Source organism: Abramis brama (assembly GCF_963993115.1).
Source record: "Abramis brama genome assembly, chromosome: 10".
NCBI classification, from domain to species: domain Eukaryota; kingdom Metazoa; phylum Chordata; class Actinopteri; order Cypriniformes; family Leuciscidae; genus Abramis; species Abramis brama.
The window spans coordinates 28,607,829-28,621,383 of record NC_139972.1 but is presented as its reverse complement, the minus strand read 5'-3'; the positions used below and the strand labels follow the sequence as shown (position 1 = coordinate 28,621,383).

Here is a 13,555-nt window from a genome sequence, read left to right as displayed (position 1 = left end):
TGCCTCCTCCTGACGTCTCACCTGTTTCCCAGTGTTTAAAAACACACACACACACATTAGTCATATGTTGGCAGACCAGATACAGTCCAGCAAAGAGTCATTTCAATGTCTTACTGAAAGTAAATGAAAATCAATACTGTAAATCATGGAAAATCGAAAATTCCCATAACAGTTTCCCATTTGAATGGTCAGCAAACGAGGCAGCTGCTGCTTGGGGATAGGCTTTGGGACCTACAGGCTTTAGCTTAAATTTTTCTGTATATACAGTGAAAATACAGTGACCCAACTACAAGAGCCAAAAAGATTACAGTCAAAATGAATGAAAAGCTAAATAAAAAGAATGTTACAGTACACTCAGAAGAGTTGTGCAACTGCAGAATCAAGGTCATTGATTGATTCTGCTTCAGCATCACGTCTTCATGTTGGGACCGGCCAGAGGACTTTGTCCACATCACAGGCAATGTCATCTCTGCAGGCAAAGGGAAAAACCCTGAAGCAAGATCCAGCCTTGACAACATTCTCCACACCTTGCTCTTTCTCGTCCTCATTCTCTTCCTGCTTGTTCACCACCTCTTATACACATACCCTTCCTCCTCTACATCTTATTTTGTTTCCATCCATTGTTGGTCATTCAGTTCAACATTTTGAGTCAATTTTGGCATTCTGAACTGACTTGTGTAAAGCTGATTTGGTCTCATAATATATTAAGTTTTATGTAACAAAGTTCGGGAGGAGCATGTTCAGGTAATCATCCAATCAGCACAAGAAGAAGCCAGTATAAATAAAGCCTTCCATTACCTCCTGTCTCATGACAAATTTCTCAGCATCGGACTCCGCCTTCGTGCCGCCATGTCCGAGTTAGAGCTCTTCCCCTCCGACGATGAGTCTTTCATCACGGAGGTGTCTCCATCGCAAACCGCCGATCCAGAGACCTTTTCCTCTCCAGCAGCTAACAACAACATCGAGCCTCCATCCTCAAACAGGGGACGCCGGCCCTCCAGATCCTCTCCACATACACCAAGTGCCAAAGACTCCCCTCACCACCACCAGCGAGGAACTCATCATCTTCCTCATCGTCTTCCTCCGCGCCTTCCCACTATTCAGCTCACCCAAACATCCCTCCCATAGGGAAGTGGACAGTTAAGTGGCTGAGACAAGCCTTAATTAATTCCGATGCAAATTTTTCCCGCAGAATGAAAAAAGCAGAATTGTTTAATTTATATGTCTCTTTACAATCTACTCACCCTTCTGTTTCAGCTCCCATCCCATCGGCTCGAATGAGCAAGGCCCGCCGGGCCCCGATCGCTCGTCCCGCAGTGTCTCCACCTTCTTCACATGCAGTGCCGGGCCCCGCCCCCGCGCCACGTCGTCGCAGACCTTCCGCTAGCCTGGGCCACGCCCCAGAACCAGTCGCGGAAGGGCGTGTTGAAAACTTTTTCTTCGTCGAAGCAAGAGACCAGGAGACGTTGGGGATCAGGTTCAAACAAAGTTATTCTTTATTGAGGACTTCGCGTTGACGCGGCTGCAGTTCTTCCCAAATCAGTCTAAATAATGTAACTTTACATGGTTTCTTTATAGGCATTTCAGTGGGCTGTCCCTAAAGGTTCTGAATTTACACACAGCCTTTAGGGATGACTACTGCTAAAGACAATAGAGGCAATTACCCCCAACTGAGCTCCCCAAATGGTATAAACACAAATGGTCACGAGAACTAAGACTAGTAACATTCACACACAGTTCAACTCTGAGTATGAAGATTAAAGACTTCCCCAAAAGGTATAAACAACAAATGGTCACGAGAGCTAAGACTATGTAACCTTCACACACACAGTTCAACACTTAGTTGGAAGATCAAAGACTAACAAAACCCCTGACTATTACAATGTTTAGACAGCTGACTTAAAGCTGACTTCTGATCAGTAAATTGATGCCATCATGTTCACCTTGAATGCCCAATACAGTGTAATTCACCTTAGTTTTTCATGTGATGTTATGTAAGGAAGTAAGATCAGCAGATCTTAAACATATTCTTAAATTTGGATCCTTCAGTCCCCCGTTTGAGAGTTCTTAAAAACTCTCACAAAATACAAATTTAAACACATAAAGTTAATTCTTGTAACTGGTGTAATTTACAGGCACATTGCATATGTTCATTCTTGTAACTTGTGTAAGTTACAGGCACATATAACTTGCTCTGTGTTGTTCATCTGTAATTGCATGTTGACACAGAAACAAACATGCACTTAGGGTCCGTGAAACCTTACGAGTAATAGTCTTTTCTGGTTGAAAAACTGTTATTTCCTTGTGCTGGACGTGAGTCATTTGTTGGTTGACACACTTGATACTAACAGGTTTCCGAACCATGAAAAGTTATCTTCAGTCATATTAACCAGGTGCAGCACCTGGTGCAGGCTTGTAGTCTTGATCATATCGATGGATGACTGAAGGTTTTGTATTTCTGCGTAGTGTATTTTTTTTCTTCTTTTTCTTTTGTGATTGGCTCGTTCAGCAGTGGGTGTAGTTGTCGTCTTGAGGTTGTGGCTTCATATGCAGGTGAGACATCGTTGCATATGGATTTTTGGAACAGCCATCAAGTGTTTATCTGCACAGAGGAAGAAAGAAAACAAAAGACGACAGAGCAGTATTTGTCCAAACACTAGGGTTGTAGCAGTATTTGTTTAAACACTAGGGTTGTAGCGTCTGCTGCGGTTGTTTCATTCTTTCCCTATTTCTTAATTGATTTGACACCTATGGACCAGTGAGGTGGGGATAAGAGGGGGGATGAGGAAATCTTCACCACATGGCTGACCCCCGAGGCCTGTTGCACATTGGTTCTTCCATTGGCTCCGCCCTGGTCTGTGTGTCCTATTCTGTCCCTGTTGTGTGCACACTGTACAGTGTGTGAGAAAAATTGGCACATTTCCATTCTCCAGTGAAACATCAGTCCTAATAAACATCATTAACAGAGGATGGTTGTCTAACTGCAATATTCTGTGGTATAACATTTTAAGGCTGTGAGTATACTGAATGTCCCACAAACAAAGGCTGTGACAGTCAATAAGTCTTTCATCTTTGTTGTGAGTTACTGGGGAGATTAAGCAATCACAGCCTAAATGGTTAACACCTCAAAAAGCTTACCCACGAGTCCAATGACGAGGGGAGGGGTTGCTTCAAAGTAGCAAACAAATGTAGTAAAATCTGCATAACATTGTTAACTTGTCTTAAGTTATTTTTGTTTTTTCTACATTCTTTTCCAAAATGTCCATGCTTGCCACAGTAAGAACAACTGGCTTCTCTAGGACTTTTGCGTTTCTTTGGCTTCTCTGAGTTGACCTTAACAGAAACTGCTGCAATTCTTACTCTCTCTTTGACATCAGAATCTCTTTCCCAAATAGCTAAACTTTCTAGGTTACTTCTGAGAGTTCTTTTAGCCCACGTAATATCTAGGAATGGCAAGGCTGTTCTGTACTCAGCTACAAGACCATCTGCCCAAATTCGGATTAGAGCTCCTTTGTCAGCTAACACACTTTCGGAATCATCCACTATTCCACTGTACGTTACCGCTACCTGACAGAACCTCTCAGTATATTCACTCACAGTTTCTTCTTTCTCTTGTACACAGCTAGTAACTCTTGACCAATCGATTTTCGGTCCTAAGATATTCTTTAGGATTTTCAAAACACCTTCTCTCAAATCGCCTTTACTGACATGTTGCAGTTCGGAAGTAACAGCAGACTCAAAATTGTTGAATTCAGATTCAGTTAGAATTTGTGACATCAGCTGTGTGACTTCCGGCAACGACATGTCGTAAAGATGCATTTTGCTGAACAATGCTCTTCTAAATTCAGAAAAATTTGTACGTGCTGAGGGTAAACTCTGGGAGAGTCTATCTATATCCTTAGGACCTAAAGATGTTTTGGCAACCGTTTGTATTTGGACAACAGAAGAGTTCGGAGTAACACTTTCAGTTCCCTGAGATCTTCTCCTAGCCCCACAAACCTGCACTGAATCTACAGGCTGATCAGTTACTGATTGGATGGCTACATTTGTTTCAAAGAAAGCTTTTAAGTCAGGATAATTGTTATCAGGCTGACTAACTTCTTCCACATCAGTTTTTTCTGCATCTTTGTTGCGGTTTACTTTCTTAGTCAACGAAGATATTCTAGCATGGAGCTCTTTGATCTGTTTTTCTAGCTCAGAGTTGCGCTTAGACTGTTCTGTAGCTAGGGTTAAACCGAATTCTCTGTGACAGAAGATAATGCCTTTGACACTGTTCTTGCGAATACTTTCTCCTAGTACCTTTTTACAATCTTCGATTGACCAAACTTTGCCTGGATCAATGCTAAATTTCTTTGTTAAATTCAATCTGACTTCCTCAGTCACGATTGAGTCCATGTGCTCTGATAACAAAGACTTAAATTCACTATCTGTCCAAAAAGGTGTAATCTGTCTAGTACTTTTCCTAAACATTTTTGTGAATTTCTGTTACCACAAACAAAACACTAAAAAAAAAAACTTCTCTCTACTGTCTTGCAAACAGAGGGTACAATCTTATTAGCACATGAGGCTAAATCTAATTCTAAAGCTAATTCTCTAGCTTACAGATAGGTCTTCTCTAGCAAGAGCATACACACAATATTAACATGTAACTGTTAATCTTCCCTGCCAACAACAGGGGGTAAATTTCATCTCTAAAAGAAAAACTTTTTTAGAGGCTCATCTTTAGTTAACCAAACTCTACAGCTGTTTGTTAACTACTTCTCTGAACGGTGCAGAGGAAAACATTTGTACTGGTCTGCATTGGTTCTTTGAATGGATTGAAACTCACCGAGTCTTTGGTTGTACAGAAAACATTCGTCTGGAACTCAGTCAGCTTTGTTGAGATCTTTGAGCTTGAAGTTTCAAGATTCAGTCTGGGACTCAGTCAGCTTTGATGAGATCTTTGAGCTTGAAGTTTTCAATCTGGAGGAAGCTGGAAAGCTTGAAGTTTCAAGATTCAGTTCTTTGAGTTTCCTTTTTCTCCATCCGGCTCACGGCACCATCTTTTGAAAACTTTTTCTTCGTCGAAGCAAGAGACCAGGAGACGTTGGGGATCACGTTCAAACAAAGTTATTCTTTATTGAGGACTTCGCGTTGACGCGGCTGCAGTTCTTCCCAAATCAGTCTAACTAATGTAACTTTACATGGTTTCCTTATAGGCATTTCAGTGGGCTGTCCCTAAAGGTTCTGAACTTACACACAGCCTTTAGGGATGACTACTGCTAAAGACAATAGAGGCAATTACCCCCAACTGAGCTCCCCAAATGGTATAAACACAAATGGTCACGAGAACTAAGACTAGTAACATTCACACACAGTTCAACTCTGAGTAGGAAGATTAAAGACTTCCCCAAAAGGTATAAACAACAAATGGTCACGAGATCTAAGACTATGTAACCTTCACACACACAGTTCAACACTTAGTTGGAAGATCAAAGACTAACAAAACCCCTGACTATTACAATGTTTAGACAGCTGACTTAAAGCTGACTTCTGATCAGTAAATTGATGCCATCATGTTCACCTTGAATGCCCAATACAGTGTAATTCACCTTAGTTTTTCATGTGATGTTATGTAAGGAAGTAAGATCAGCAGATCTTAAACATATTCTTAAATTTGGATCCTTCAGGCGCCAACCTTTTCCGGGTCAACTCCTCTCCTCAGCCCCTCCCACCGTGGTACCCCACGCTCCAGATCGCTGCAACACCATTTTCACACACGACCCTCAAATGTTTTCCTTCCCTTCTACATCTTTCAGTTTTCCTTCTTTCCAAGCGTCAGGTGCTCACCCTAACGTGAGGATGCCTCCGTTAGCCGGTCAATCGCTGGCGCAATTCCTTCCCCTTCCACACTATGCTCATCTTATTCCTCCTCCACCTATCCCGGGGGCCGATCTCTGCGCGAGGATGCCTCCGCAAACAGCCACAGCCCCGACTTTCCCTCCCATTAACCCTCTCCAAGTGCGATCTCCTTTCTCTCTCTTCTCAGCCACTCCTCAACCAGCCCCTCCGAACGCAGTTGCCGCAGAACCTCCTCCAGTGACGAACAACATCAGAGCTCAAATCCTCGCAGAAATTCAGGATGCTGGCACCAGAAGCAGACCCCACTCCAACCCCAGTACCTCCTTATTCTCAGCTGATCTTCCCATAAACCATCCGCTAAATGGTCCATCACGTCCATCGATTCCATCCTCCAAGCAGTTTATCCCAGAACCCTGCAAACATTTTACACAGCGTGGAAATCGTTCAAATCATTCCACCTCTCTCACAACCTGTTGTTTCCCGAATTTTCTCTTTTAACCGTTACTTCATTTATATCTCATCTTCATAGAGTCAAAGGTCTCCAAGCCGGATCCATAAAAAGCTATCTAAGCGGCATTCAATTATTCCATAAATTAATCCACGGTAAAACCGCACCTGCAATAAATAACTCCCAAACGTCCCTTCTAATTAAGGGAATCCAAAGAACCCGCCCCACTCGCCCAGATACCAGACAACCAATCACAATCGATATACTCACCAGATGCATTTCATCACTCCGTCTTGGATACCACTCCACCAACACCGAGTAGCATCTGCCTGCAAAATCAGAGGCTGCATTTTCAGGACCCCACTTTTAGGACCGCATTTCTAGGACCCTAGGTTTTTAGTGACAACGCCACCTACCGAATTAGAGGACCAGCGAAGATGGATGACAATCAGAGTGTGAGTATCAAATGCGAATCAATTTTCATTTGTTTAACTTTAAAAACAATTGTGATGCATTTCATTGGAAAGTTAACGTAGCCAACGTGATGGGGATTTGCTAAATAAATAGTCTTGAATACATAGCCATCATATATTAGCCTCTAATGCTGTAAAATGAATTGTTAGCACATTCATTTAACGGAACTGTTGCATGATAAGCCTGTGTTGACTTATTGACAGCACAATAAACTGTTGCATGTTCGTTCTGAAAGCTTGTTAATTACTCATTGTTTTTCCATTTTAATTCAGTTAAAATAATCGTAATGTTTTCACTGTCACGTGCTCTCAGTCGTTACCCACAATACATGTTATGAGTAGGCTACGTCTCTTCTTCATTGACATGGTTTTATAAAGTTGGTTGAGACATATGACATTTTAATAGTCAGAATAGAGAGGCCATCATAATAACTGACTGTTAAAATACCACGTGTTAGATTGTGTAATTTACTGTGTACTGTATATGAAGTGCTTTCAAGGACACAGCTCAGGGTAGGCAATAGTATGACAAAAGATAAATAAATAAATTGGTTAAGTACTAGGCTTAGGCCTAATTTATGTCTATTTATTTATATGAAATTTACTTTCAAGAAACACATATCATATGTATAATATGTTATTTCTATTCAGATTTCTTGCATCTCTCTCTATTATTTTTTTTCTCAGTTCAGATTTATTGACATGAGTGTTTCTAGAACCTTTGTTCCCACAACATCAAAACCATTTTTTTTTTCAAATCTTTGAACAGTATGCAATAGTATTATTATGCAATAGTACAACAGTAGTATTATGAACATTAATTGTTATGAAGATTGATATCATTATTTTTGTATCGTAAATGAGTGTGCACTCTGTGGTAACTAAGATCTTTTAAATATGAAATTTAAAATTAGAGAGTAGAACATTTTCAACTAAATGTTCCTTATTTAATTCACTTCTCTTTCTCTCTCTTAGGAGTCAGTGATGATGCGGTCCATGAAGTTCTGTCTATGTGGTTCACGTCATGAACAAATTTGTTTTTGTGTGTTGAAGTTGTTATATATTATTTTGAAAAATAAACACAATCTTTAATCTACCCCCAGAGTCATCCTTGTCTTCCCTCTGTACTTGAAAATGTGGTCGATATGACTGAAAAGACTATAACATGAGTCCTTGTTTATTTTACTTGAGTAGTATTTGTGTGTAATAAAACTTTTAAAAAAACTGTAAAACTCTAATGTAGTTAAAACTGGGTGGAAATACTGCCTTGGTGGAACTTTTTTCGGTCCTCCAAAACTAGGGTCCTGGAAATGCGTTCCTGTGACTGCGGTTCTCCGAGTCAGTAGGTGGCGCTGTCACAAAAAAACTAGGGTCCTAGAAATGCGGTCCTAGAAGTGGGGTCCTGAAAATGCAGCCTCCGGGACTGCAGACAGATAATATTGCCAACACCGCCTATACATTAGAAGCAATGTTCATCCTAGCATTCTTCCGTTTCCTCCGCTGCTCCGAACTGACCATCACTTCCTTATTCGACCCAAATATTCATCCTACAATTTCAGACTTACAGATCGTAGATAATGAAACCATATCATTCTTCATTAAACAAAGTAAAACTGACCGAGCTAAAAAAGGTCACTTTGTTTATATTTTCAATCTACAAACTCCCATCCAACCGTACCATGCTCTTTTTAATTACCTGTCCTGCAGTACAAACGTTCCACGTCCAAATCCCCACTCTTCACAAACGACTCTAATTATCCAGCCACGAGATTCTGGTTCCAAAAGCACCTTAAAGCAATCCTCAACAAATCCGGCGTCACAGCAAATAAATTCTCTAGCCAGTCATTCCGTATCGGAGCAGCTACCACAGCCGCACAAAAAGGTCTCTCCCAACAACAAATCAAAACCCTCGGTCGCTGGTCATCGAATGCCTTCAAAACCTATATTAGATCCAGCCGTTTTCACATCAGAAATGCTCACCAAGCCCTAACTAATTAGTTCGTTTATCTCCATCACCTGCTGCGCTTCATTTTTAGTTACCTCCGTTAGACCAAACCTTCCGATTGTATCTGGGCTCGCCGCTTGCACGTTCGCTTTAATATTCATAGCTAACGTTCTCTTACGAGAGGTTCTCTCGTATTGCGTAAGTAGCTTACGCTTCGGGAAAGTTCTCTTTCTTCGAGATCTGAAGCCAAAAAATTATCCTTAATTTTGCATTTATTGTCAACGCAGTGCAGCAGCAGGCTTCGCGCCCTCCACACCCTTCTAACCGTCAAGAAGGGTGTGGCCAGTGTGTATATATTGCGGGCTCACAGGCTGAGTTCTGATTTTCTTGTCTTCAGCGGAGCTCTTCGCATCGCTGGATCTTGAGAAGCCGCCGCCGTTGAAACCAGCAACCAGCAAGCCTAGGACAGCGCCTGAGGAAGCCGGCCACCTTCGCCGCCTTCAGCCATCCGTGCCTGCTACGCTATCCGGCGACATATCCTTTTTCTCTGCATTCTCTGTGTTGTGTGTGTGCTCGCCCTGCGACACGCACTTTTTCTAAAAGAGCGCGAGGCGTTTTTGTCAAAATGCCTCGTTTTTCCTGCGGTTCGTGCCGCGCCCCGCTCAGCAACGGAGACCGCCATCTCATCTGCGCTCTCTGCCTGGGCCGCGATCACGCCGCCGCCGCACTCTCTACGGGCGGCTGCCACGAGTGCGAAGAACTCTCAATGTCGACCCTGCGGGCTCGACTTGAGGTTTTCGACCAGGCTGTCGCTCCGCATGTCCCTGTTGGGCCGCGCAAGAAAAAGCACCGCTCGCAGCGACCACCGGAGACAGATGCGGCGTTCAGAAGCTCGCCGGAACCTCTCCCTCGAGCTTCTCTCTCGCCCTCTCCGCCCCCCCTCCCGGCCGCTCAACCGCCGGCTCTCGCCCGCGCCGCCGCCATTTCAGGGGACGAGGCGGATGAGTCTGATGGACGCGCCGCTGACAGCTGCTCTATCCTGGCGTCTGACAGTGAGGACTGGTCCACCGCCTCCTCTACAGTCCAGGATTCTGGCCGTTCTCGAGCGGGCGAGGACGCGGAGCTTTTGCGCCTCCTTACCCGGGCTGTTGACCAGTTAGGCCTCGAGTGGTCTCCTCCTAAGGAGCCAGCACCAAACAGGCTCGACGGCTGCTTTCTCCATCACCGCCGCCGATCGCCAGCTTCCAGAACCACGCCTTTCCTGCCTGAGCTCCACAGTGAGCTCTCTAAGTCGTGGAATGCACCGGTTTCCGCGAGGGTCTCTTCACACGCTTCATCGACGCTCTCACAGGTTGACGGCGCCGCTGAGAAGGGGTATAATGCCATTCCCCCTGTGGAAGAGGCGGTAGCAGCACACCTTTGCCCGCCTTCTCTTTGGCGCTCAAAGGCTGCCCTCCCGTCTAAGGCCTGCAGGACCACATCAGCCCTTGTCGGCCGCGCTTTCTCCGCCGCCGGTCAAGCTGCTTCTGTTCTCCACTCCATGGCCGTGCTGCAGATTCTCCAGGCTAATCTCCTCCGTGATATGGACAAGAAAGGTCTGGAATCTGCTTCCGTTACGGATCTACGAAGCGCGATGGACCTTTCCCTTCGCGCTACGAAATCCGCTGCCCAGGCCATCGGACGGTGCATGGCTTCTCTGACCGTTACAGAGAGGCATCTCTGGTTGACGCTCGCCGACATGAGAGAGTCTGAGCGCGCGGTGTTTCTCAACGCCCCCCTCTCTCCCACCGGCCTGTTCGGCCCAGCGGTTAGCGGGATCGTTGACCATTTCTCGGAGGTACAGAAGACTACACAGGCGATGAATCTCTTCCTGCCTCGACGCTCTAGCTCTGCTGCACGCCTTCCTCGCGACCAGCCTGTGCAAAGTTCCACTCAGCGTCCAGCTCGACCTCCGTCATCGCAGCGACGACAGGGCGGCCGCCCTAGATCACGCTCTTCCAGCCGTAACAGACCGCCTCCTCCCCGGGGACCCCGGCAGAGGATTACGGTGAAACCGGAGCCCGCTAAGACCTCCTAGCCCGAGGAAAGAAGCGACGGCTGTGTCCCGCTGCGGCCGGACCACCGTCAAAGCTTCATGTCCTGTCAGTCCCCGTTGCCACGGTTACTGCGGACACTCATTTCGCAGCCAACGAGCCGGTAATCTCACCCTCTCGCCTGCATACAACCGCCGTTTTCACGGCGACCCAGAGAAATCTCAAAGAGAGCATTATGTCTGGTTGCACGGCTCACGCCGCATGTGTTTCAAATGCAGTGAATGTGCCCACGTTTCTGTGTTCACCCCTGCACACAAGCACTATAAATCCCGTGTCTCTCACAGAGCCCACTCTCATAAAGCGATTAGAATCCGCTCGAGTAGGTCACGTGTCCACTTCACGGTGCCCCCGTCTACTCACTGCCCGCTCTGTCACACGGCCATTCACAACCGGTCATGTTCTAAATATAGATGCTGTGCCCGCTCCCCTGCTCTCACACATACTAACGAACATTTCGCCCCCGACGCCGCCCTCGCGCGTCGCGCCTCACGCTGTGTGTTCCCCGTCCAAAGTCACCGGGACACCACATGTAAAACGGCCAGTTATCGCTGCGTGCGATCCACCGTGTCTAAGCACAGAGAGCGCGCGCGCTGCACCCGCCCCTCCGTTTCGAGATCTCGAGCCCGCGATACGCGGCGATCAGAGCCCGGAGGCCATCCTGCCCCTGGCTGCACACGCAGAAGCGTGGGAGGCTATCCCAGGTGCATCAGAATGGGTGCTAAACACAATAAAACAGGGCTATACTCTGCAGTTCGCTCGCCGCCCCCCGCGCTTTCAGGCGCGTACCGAGACGAGAGTGAATGGGGAAGTAGCACATCTGCTTCGAGCAGAAATAGCGACACTTCTGTGCAAAGGGGCTATAGAACCGGTTCCCCCTTCTATGAGCGAGTCGGGCTTTTACAGCCGTTATTTCCTCGTTCCCAAGAAGGACGGAGCTCTCAGACCGATTTTGGATCTGAGATATTTGAACAAAGCTCTCTTGCGAAGACCGTTCAAGATGCTCACAACCAGGCAGATCCTCGCGCAAATTCGCCCGAGGGACTGGTTTATCTCTCTCGATCTGAAAGACGCATACTTTCAGATCCAGATAATACCCCGTCACAGGCCATTCTTGAGATTCGCCTTCGACGGTCAGGTATATCAATACACCGTCCTACCATTCGGCCTGTCTCTAGCACCCCGTACATTCACGAAGTGCATGGACACGGCTCTCGCTCCCCTGAGAGGTCAGGGAATGCGGATTTTGAATTATTTGGACGATTGGCTGATTCTAGCACAGTCAGAGGCCGAGCTCATCGCTCACAGAACAGTGCTCCTCAGCCACCTGGAAAGCTTGGGGCTTACGGTCAACTGGACCAAGAGCTCATTGGTGCCCAGTCGTTCAACCTCCTTTCTGGGTTTGGAACTGGACTCTGTGGCAATGACGGCCCGTCTGTCGACACAGCGCGCGCGCTGCATTCGACGCCTGGCCGCTTCCTTTCGGTCGGGCAGCACCGCTCCTCTAAAGACATTTCAGAGGATGCTGGGTTGCATGGCCTCAGCTGCAGCAGTGCTTCAGCTGGGTCTACTGCGTATGCGCCCGCTTCAACGCTGGTTGAACGCCCGAGTGCCTCACAGAGCCTGGGCTTCTGGCGGCATTCGAATCAGAGTGACTCAGAGCTGCGTTTCAGCACTGAAGCCCTGGTTAGTGGCCGACTGGTACCAGCGGGGAGTGACAATGGGAGCCGTCTCGCACCGCAAAGTTATCTCGACGGACGCTTCCACCTCAGGCTGGGGCGCTCTTTTCGAGGGCAAACCGGCATTTGGCCTGTGGTCGGACCAGGAGAAATGCCTCCACATAAATTGTTTGGAGATGATAGCGGTCGAGAACGCTCTCAAGCGCTTCCTCCCATTCATACGGGATCACCATGTGTTAGTCCGCTCGGACAACATGTTAGTGGTATCCTATGTGAACCGACAGGGCGGTGTCAGATCCAAGAGCCTGTGCAAACTGACAGAACGCCTTCTCGTGTGGGCTCACCGCTCGTTGCGCTCGCTGAGAGCCGCGCACGTGCCGGGCCACTTGAATGTGGGACCAGACAGACTGTCCAGGGACATCATTCCCCCGGGAGATTGGTCCCTGCATCCTCAGACAGTCCAGCTCCTCTGGCGCCTATTCGGCAGGGCGGAGGTCGACCTTTTTGCGTCGAAAGACAACGCTCACTGCCCGATATTTTTCTCGAAAAGCGAGGACGCGCTGTCCCAGACTTGGCCCAGCCTCCCGCTGTACGCTTTTCCCCCGATCTCCCTGTTACCTCAGGTTTTAACAAGCATCAGGGAAACACAGCACCCAGTGCTCCTTATAGCCCCGCGCTGGGAGAACCAGATTTGGTACCCAGAGCTGGTGAGGCTGTCGCACTCACCCCCATGGCCGATCCCGGTGAGGAAGGATCTCCTCTCTCAAGCCGGCGGGTCAATTTGGCATCCCCACCCGGAGCGGTGGTCTCTGCATGCATGGGTAATCAACGGATATCCGTTGACCTGCCAGAAGGGGTTGTGAACACGATCACGCAGTCTAGAGCTCCCTCCACGAGGCGGCTCTATGCGTCTAAGTGGTCTGTGTTCTCTAAATGGTGCGCTGCTAAGAGCTTTGATCCACGCACATGTGGGGTTTCGCAAGTGCTCTCCTTCCTACAGGAGCTGTTGGAAAAGGGTAGGTCCCCTTCCACGCTCAAAGTGTATGTGGCGGCTATTGCAGCGTTTGCTGAGACGACGC

The 13,555-nt window shown here is 47.0% G+C and overlaps 1 protein-coding gene and 1 long non-coding RNA gene across 2 annotated transcripts in view; both read right to left on the bottom strand.

The window, feature by feature from the left end:
• Positions 1–13,555, bottom strand: part of LOC311091109 (uncharacterized protein) — a 156,075-nt gene that overhangs the window by 15,395 nt on the left and 127,125 nt on the right. The gene's annotated exons all lie outside the window — the stretch shown is intronic.
• Positions 190–1,409, bottom strand: LOC311091584. Its single transcript, XR_014608122.1, has 3 exons — positions 799–1,409; positions 353–469; positions 190–255 (listed from the first exon to the last, which is right to left on the bottom strand). It is a non-coding gene; the product is annotated as an uncharacterized lncRNA (long non-coding RNA).